The 7500-nt window shown below is 45.1% G+C and overlaps 1 protein-coding gene and 1 pseudogene across 1 annotated transcript in view; one reads left to right on the plus strand and one right to left on the minus strand.

Moving 5' to 3' along the window:
- LOC123509684 overlaps nucleotides 1-7500 on the plus strand; it is a 155216-nt gene that overhangs the window by 56817 nt on the left and 90899 nt on the right.
- Nucleotides 5499-7500, minus strand: part of LOC123509435 — a 21583-nt pseudogene continuing 19581 nt past the window's right edge.

Consider the following 7500-nt stretch of genomic DNA (forward strand, 5'->3'; position numbering starts at 1 on the left):
CTCTCTCTCTCTCTCTCTCTCTCTGACAGATTCTCACGTCTGTTTTTCTTTCCTGTCCTTCTCTCTCTATCTCTTTCTCCAACTTTTAACCTTTTTCCCCTCTATAATCTCTCTCTCTCTCTCTCTCTCTCTCTCTCTCTCTCTCTCTCTCTCTCTCTCTCTCTCTCTCTCTCTCTCTCTCTCCGTTGTTCTATTTTTCCTCCCGTTTTTCCCTTCCCCTCTTGACCATTCCAGCGGCTGCCCACACACTCACCTTGACCTTAATAACGCTCCTCCTCCTCCTCCTCCTCCTCCTCCTCCTCCTCCTCCTCCTCCTCCTCCTCCTCCTCCTCCTCAGCATCAAAGGGATTGGGAAGGATATGATCAGTTTGGAGATCCGAAGAGATAGAGAGAGAGAGAGAGAGAGAGAGAGAGAGAGAGAGAGAGATGCTGTATTTTCTTGTTTCTCTCTCTCTCTCTCTCTCTCTCTCTCTCTCTCTCTCTCTCTCTCTCTCCCTCTCTCACACCAGTTTTAGTTGAGTTTGATTGCTTCCGTGACCTTCGCTCACCAAGCCGCGTTAGTTCCGAGTCGTGTGGTAGAAAGTGTAAGAGAGAGAGAGAGGGAGAGAGATTCATAAGTCTTTTCAAGGTTCGCGTATATCTATGTAATACTTTTTTGAGTCCCGGCAACACACATTCGTACACACACACACACACACACACACACACACACACACACACACACACACACACACACACACACAGCCCGGTAGCTCAGTGGTTAGAGCCCTGGCTTCACAAGCCAGAGGACCGGGGTTCGATTCCCCGGCCGGGTGGAGATATTTGGGTGTGTCTCCTTTGACGTGTAGCCCCTGTTCACCTAGCAGTGAGTAGGTACGGGATGTAAATCGATGAGTTGTGACCTTGTTGTCCCGGTGTGTGGTGTGTGCCTGGTCTCAGGCCTATCCGAAGATCGGAAATAATGAGCTCTGAGCTCGTTCCGTAGGGTAACGTCTGGCTGTCTCGTCAGAGACTGCAGCAGATCAAACAGTGAGTTATAACACGCTCGGCTCACAATCGAGAAGGTCCGGGTTCAAGTCCCGGGAAACGGCGAGGCAAATGGGCAAGCCTCTTAAGATGTGTGGCTCCTGTTCACGTAGCAGTAAATAGGTACGGGATGTAACTCGAGGGGTTGTGACCTCCTTTCCCGGTGTGTGGAGTGTGTTGTGGTCTCAGTCCTACCCGAAGATTGGTCACTACGAGCTCTGGGCTCTTTCCGTATGGGAAAGACTGGCTGGGTAACCAGCAGACGACCGTGGTGAATAACACACACACACACACACACACACACACACACACACACACACACACACACACACACACACACACACACACACACACCCCGCGTTGTGTAGTGGTTAGCACGCTCGGCTCACAATCGAGAGGGCCCGGGAAGCGGCGAGGCAAATGGGGAAAGCCTCTTAATGTGTGGCCCCTGTTCACCTGGCAATAAATAAGTACGGGATGTAACTCGAGGGGATGTGGCCTCGCTTTCCCGGTGTGTGGAGTGTGTTGTGGTCTCAATCCTACCGAAGATCGGTCTGCGAGCTCTGAGCTCTCTCCGTAATGAGGAAGACTGGCTGGGTGACCAGCAGACGACCGTGGTGAATTACACACACACACACACACACACACACACACACACACACACACACACACACACACACACACACACACACACACACACACCTCTCTCTCTCTCTCTCTCTCTCTCTCTCTCTCTCTCTCTCTCTCTCTCTCTCTCTCTCTCTCTCTCTCTCTCTCTCTCTCTCTCTCTCTCTCTATCAATCTATCACACACACACACACACACACACACACACACACACACACACACACACACACACACACACACACACACACACACACACACACACACACACACACACACACAGTCAAGGCCGGTAATACAGCAAACATAACGTGTAGAGTAAGTTAACGTACTCATTTCTATTGTGTTTCCAGCCTTTCTTCTCGTCTCAATCTCTAGTTATCAAATTCTCAAGTGGTGAAAATCTATGACTGGGTTTTATTGGCAGATTCCCAGCAGGTCAGTAGGTTTGCCCCGCGTTGCCCTGGTGTCTTGTTGCAGCTTCCCTTGTTTGCTGATGTTGTGTTGCTATTTTGCTGTTACTTAGCCTCAGTTCACATATCTGTTAGTGTTTAGTGGAGGGAACCATTAAACACAATGGGAGTGAATGCAATGAGGTTAGTTGAGTTTGTATATATAAGTAGATTAGATTAGATTTTACACACCACATAAATGCAAGGACTGTATCAGACATAATGAGTGCAGAGTGTGTTACGCTTCACGTGAAGGCTGAATGAGACAGAATGGTATGATAATAAAACACTTGTAAAAATAGAAGAATAAATAATGATGATGAATTTGATCTTATATTTCAAAAGGGATCAAATTAAGAGATCAAGAGGTTCACTAACACAGAACATGTATCACAAAGCACACTACATACATACATACATACATACATACATACTTACAAGAGGTTCACTAACACAGAACATGCATCACAAAGCACACTACATACATACATACATACATACAGACAGACAGACACATACATATTTACGACTGTTTCTCTTTTAATCCCGGAACGACCCAAACTGTTTTTAAAGGCCGCGAGAGTTGTAGAGGTGAGCGGGAAGGAATGTAGTGAAGGTAAAGGTGACTCTCACACACACACACACACACACACACACACACACACACACACACACACACACACACACACACACACACACGTACCCTTATACTGATGCTAATCTTGCCTTGACTTACCTTGTGTCACTTATACCCTTATACAGCAAAGGTTTAGGTACAGATACCCTACATACCTTAGCGACACTCATACTTTACCTCATCCTTACCTTATACTACCTCCCCTTACTAAATATACCTTTCAAATGTACCCTTCTTGCTCTGAATACACCTTGTTATTATTATTTATACCTTTCTGGTTATTCCTGGTTCTTTATACCTTTATTTTCACCCTTATGGTCGTTTTTCACCTTGTGCCTCATAGGTGATGTGTTAATCCCACACCTGACATCCCCCTGACACCTGCCCTTCACCCTGACATCCCTTCCTTCCACACCTGCGATCCTTCATATCTCCCTCCCTCTCCATCTCCCCTTCCTCCTTCACCCTGGCACCCTAAAAACTACGCACCCTGCTGTTCACTTCTTACTTTCTCCCTCATCACCCTGACACCCTCCTCCGTTTTCTAATTTTGTACCTTCGTTTGTGTTGTTTTCGTTTGCATTTCCTTTTCCTTTTCTTGTTTTGATTTTCTTTGTTTTTTTGTATCTATTTATATTTTTCTTCGTTTTCTTTTTTGCTCAGTTAGTAATCTGGTTCTCTTTTATCTCTCTTTTCTTTTTTTTTGTTTCATTGATCTCTATTTTTTTCTTGGTCATGTTTTTTTTTCTTTTCCTCTCTCTCTCCTTTTCATTTTCTCATTTATTTTTATCAGTTTTTTTTCGTTTTCGTTTTTGTTGCTCTGTGTTTCCCTTTCTCCTTTCATTTAATCTTACTATGTTTATTTATTTATTATTTTTTTTACGTTATCTTCTCTTTTGTGTACTTTAGTTTCATCACATTTTTTTTTCCTTTGTTCTTTGGTTCCTGTGAAATCTCTGTCTATTTCAGTCTGTCCAGTTTTCTTTGTTTTATTTTCAACTCCTACGTTTAGTTCACCGTATGTGTTAGTTCTTTTTTTTTTTTTTATTTATTTCCTTTTGAATTCTCTCATTTCACACTACCATAATGTTTTCTCTCTCTTTCAGTTTCCATTTTCAGATTCACTATTTCGTATTTATTTTCTGTTACGTGTTTTTCTTTTCCCAGAACATTATAATTTTTTCCACCATTTTCCTCCTCCTCCTCCTCCTCCTCCTCCTGATTCGCTCTTTATTGCCTTATCTTTCACTTAACTTCCCATTCACGTTCACTTTATTCCATCTTCATTTCCTGTCTATTATTACCATTATTATTATTTTCTTGCAACTTTCCGCACTGTACTTATGATCTTATGGTAAAGGAATATTAGATCAATTTATAGATAGGACTGCTACGTGTATATCTGATGGCTTCCTGCAACGTGTTATGCTATTATAAAGTTGAAAAAGGAAGCGATTGTACATTTATGAGTGAGGAAGGCAGGTGGGAATAGATAGGCATGTTTTGTAATTGGAGTGCCACGTGTAGGCATGCTAATTTCTTTCACCAGCCTTTATTTTTTCATTTTATTATGTTGCCTGTTCTCACCGCTGGCTGACTCACCTTCCCAACCCTTTCACCTTCATTCATGGTTCACTTATCACACACCTGGATCGTAATAATTATTCAAATATTCATCCTTCCCTCCTTCCTTTCCCCCTTTCACCTCTCCTCTCCTCTCCCTCCTCCTCCTCCTCCTTCCATCCTTCCTTCCCTCCCTCCTTGTTTCTCCCTCCACCTGCTGGTCACTGGAGGAAAAAAACAGGTGAAGTGAGGGCAGTGGAGTGTGGGTGAAGTTCTTTCCTCCTTTCCTTCCTTCCTCCATTTCCTCTTCTCTTATTTCTCTCTCTCTCTCTCTCTCTCTCTCTCTCTCTCTCTCTCTCTCTCTCTCTCTCTCTCTCTCTCTCTCTCTCTCTCTCTCTCTCTCTCTCTTCTCTTCCTCTCTTTCCTTCCTACTTTTCTATATGTTTGGCTCTTCATTATTTCATTTTTAATCTTTCTTATTTTCTTTCCTTATTTCTGTTTAATTTTCTTATTTTCTTCTTTGTCTCTCCCTTTATTCTCTTGACCATTTCTTTCCAGTCTCTCTCTCTCTCTCTCTCTCTCTCTCTCTCTCTCTCTCTCTCTCTCTCTCTCTCTCTCTCTCTCTCTCTCTCTCTCTCTCTCTCTCTCTCTCTCTCTCTCTCTCTCTCTCTCTCTCGTCTCCTTTCAGTTTCTATTCTTTTCATTTCATCGCTTTTTTTTTTTTTGTACTTTCCTTCAGTTTATTTCTCCTCTTCTGTTTTCACTTTCCTATATTTCGTATTCATTTCCATTTCTCTTCGTTCTTCACTTTTATTCAATTTATTCTTGTCACTCCTTCCTTCTTTTTTTGTCTCTACTCCCTTTCTCCTCCAATTTCCTGTCTCTTACTTTTTTGTTTTCTTCATTTTTTTTTCCACTTTTCCCTGCAGTTTTCCCCTCACCTCCTTCACGTCAGCGTGTGAGTGATGGTGACAGGAATAGCAATGGTGGTGGTGATGAAGTGTGTTTCCTTGACTGCTTCTCGTCTGTGGTGTTCTCAAGGTGTTGTTTTCACTCTAATTGTTTTGTACTGTTTTCGCTTTTCAAGGTTCATATTGTTTTGTGCTGTATGGGAATTTTATTTTATTTTTCCTTTTCCTTTTTTTTTTTTTTTTTTTTTTTTTTTTTAAGGTTTTGCTACTCTTACTGTTACTGCTGCTGCTGCTACTGCTACTGCTACTGCTACTGCTACTACTACTACTACTACTGCTACTACTACTACTACTACTACTACTACTACTACTACTACTACTACTACTACTACTACTACTACTCTCTCTCCTCTCTTCTCTCTCTCTCTCTCTCTCTCTCTCTCTCTCTCTCTCTCTCTCTCTCTCTCTCTCTCTCTCTCTCTCTCTCTCTCTCTCTCTCTCTCTCTCTCTCTTTTTTTTTTTTTTTTTATTTAAACATAATTTATACAGAAGAACATGTACCCAAAGGCGCACTGTCGTGTGCTACCTATTCTAAGGGTACTACAATCTATTTCTCTACAATATTTACAAGACTTAAAAATAGATAATATACAAGATGGTCAGCATGTAAATGGAGCACTGTTCTTTTCACTTCACTAGCACTATTCACGCACTGCACTACACTGAGTGTCACGTCACAAAGAGTGTCAGAGGAGTTGGCAGTGTCTGTCTCCACTTATGTGCCATCAGTTTGACACTGTGTGTGTTCATCTCCTGGACGTGAGGCACCGCGGCCGTGAACAAGTTCCACATCCTGGAGACGCGTCCTGCGAAGGTGCGTTGATGCTGACACCCGTGGGATCGCGGCACCTCTACGGCGTCACCACCATTGAGCACCGTTCTCGTGCTCCGTGCGGTGACTCTCAGAGGATGACGCAGCCCTGCCAGATGTGGCACTCTTTGCACCTGTGCCTTATGGAACACTACGATTGCCGCCACATCTCTGCGGTGTTCCAGTGAATCAAGGGGACGCTCAGGCTCTGGGTGAGGTGGTATTGCAGCATCTACTAGCCGTATGGCGCGGCGTTGGATGCTGTCCAGTCTCCTTCTGTGTGTGGCGGCACAGGACATCCAGGAGAGAGCTGCGTACTCAAGGTGGGGCCGCACCTGTGCCTTGTACAGCAGCAGTCTCCCTTCCTGTCGAGGAAACTGGCGATCCTTCTGAGAGCGGAGATCCTGTGAGAGGCTTTCTTGGCAATGGATTTGACATGGCTGTCAAACCTCAGCCCTCGATCCACCTCCACTCCAAGTATCTTGACGTCATCTTGGAGTGGGAGAGCAGCAGCGCCAAAGACAACTTTCCTGCCATTGCTGCCATGGCGGCTGGGGACCGAGAGACAACCATTGCCTGTGTCTTCTCCGGCGCGAATGTCACTTGCCAGCGAGCACCCCACTCCTCTATCACTCGTAGCTGCTGATTGATGGCCTCAGCAGCCCGCCCACTGTCCTGGCGTGGATAGGTATAGGAGAGGGTGCAGTCATCAGCATAGGCCTTGACTCCTGGCAGTAGCTGGAGAAGATCATCCACGTAGATATTCCACAGGAGTGGGCCAAGAATTGAACCCTGTGGCACTGATGCCTCCACAGGCAGGGACTCAGATGTTTGCCCGTTGACAACCACCTTGAGGCTTCTGTCCTGCAGGTAATTTCCCAGGAGTCGTAGCAAGCCACCCTGGATGCCTTTAGCACGAAGCTTTTCCAGTAATCCGTTGTGCCATACTTTATCAAAAGCTCCAGCTATGTCCAAAGCAACCACTATAGTGTCCTTGCCGTCGTCGAGGGCGTCCTGCCACTGCCTGGTGAGAAGCATCATTAGGTCGGAGGTTGACCTTCCAGGTCTGAACCCAAACTGTTGGTCTGAGAGGAGGGCATTGTCCTTGAGATGGCTACACACCACCTCTGCCACGACCCTCTCAAACACTTTACCCACCACTGACAACAGGGATATGGGTCTGTAGTTTTTTGGGTCCGTCCTGGAGCTTTTTTGTGTGCAGGAACTACTCGAGCCTCCTTCCACACTGAAGGCCAGACGTTTTCCCGTACACAAGTTGTGAAGACTTGGGTGAGAGGGGCAGCCAGTTCCTGGGAGCATCGCTTCAGCAGGTGCGGGCTGATGTCATCAGGGCCGGTAGCTTTCTGTGTGTCCAGCCCCGCAATAATCGCTTCACCTGCTGATGCGTCACCTCCA

This window comes from Portunus trituberculatus, chromosome 27 (assembly GCF_017591435.1).
Source record: "Portunus trituberculatus isolate SZX2019 chromosome 27, ASM1759143v1, whole genome shotgun sequence".
Lineage (NCBI taxonomy): Eukaryota > Metazoa > Arthropoda > Malacostraca > Decapoda > Portunidae > Portunus > Portunus trituberculatus.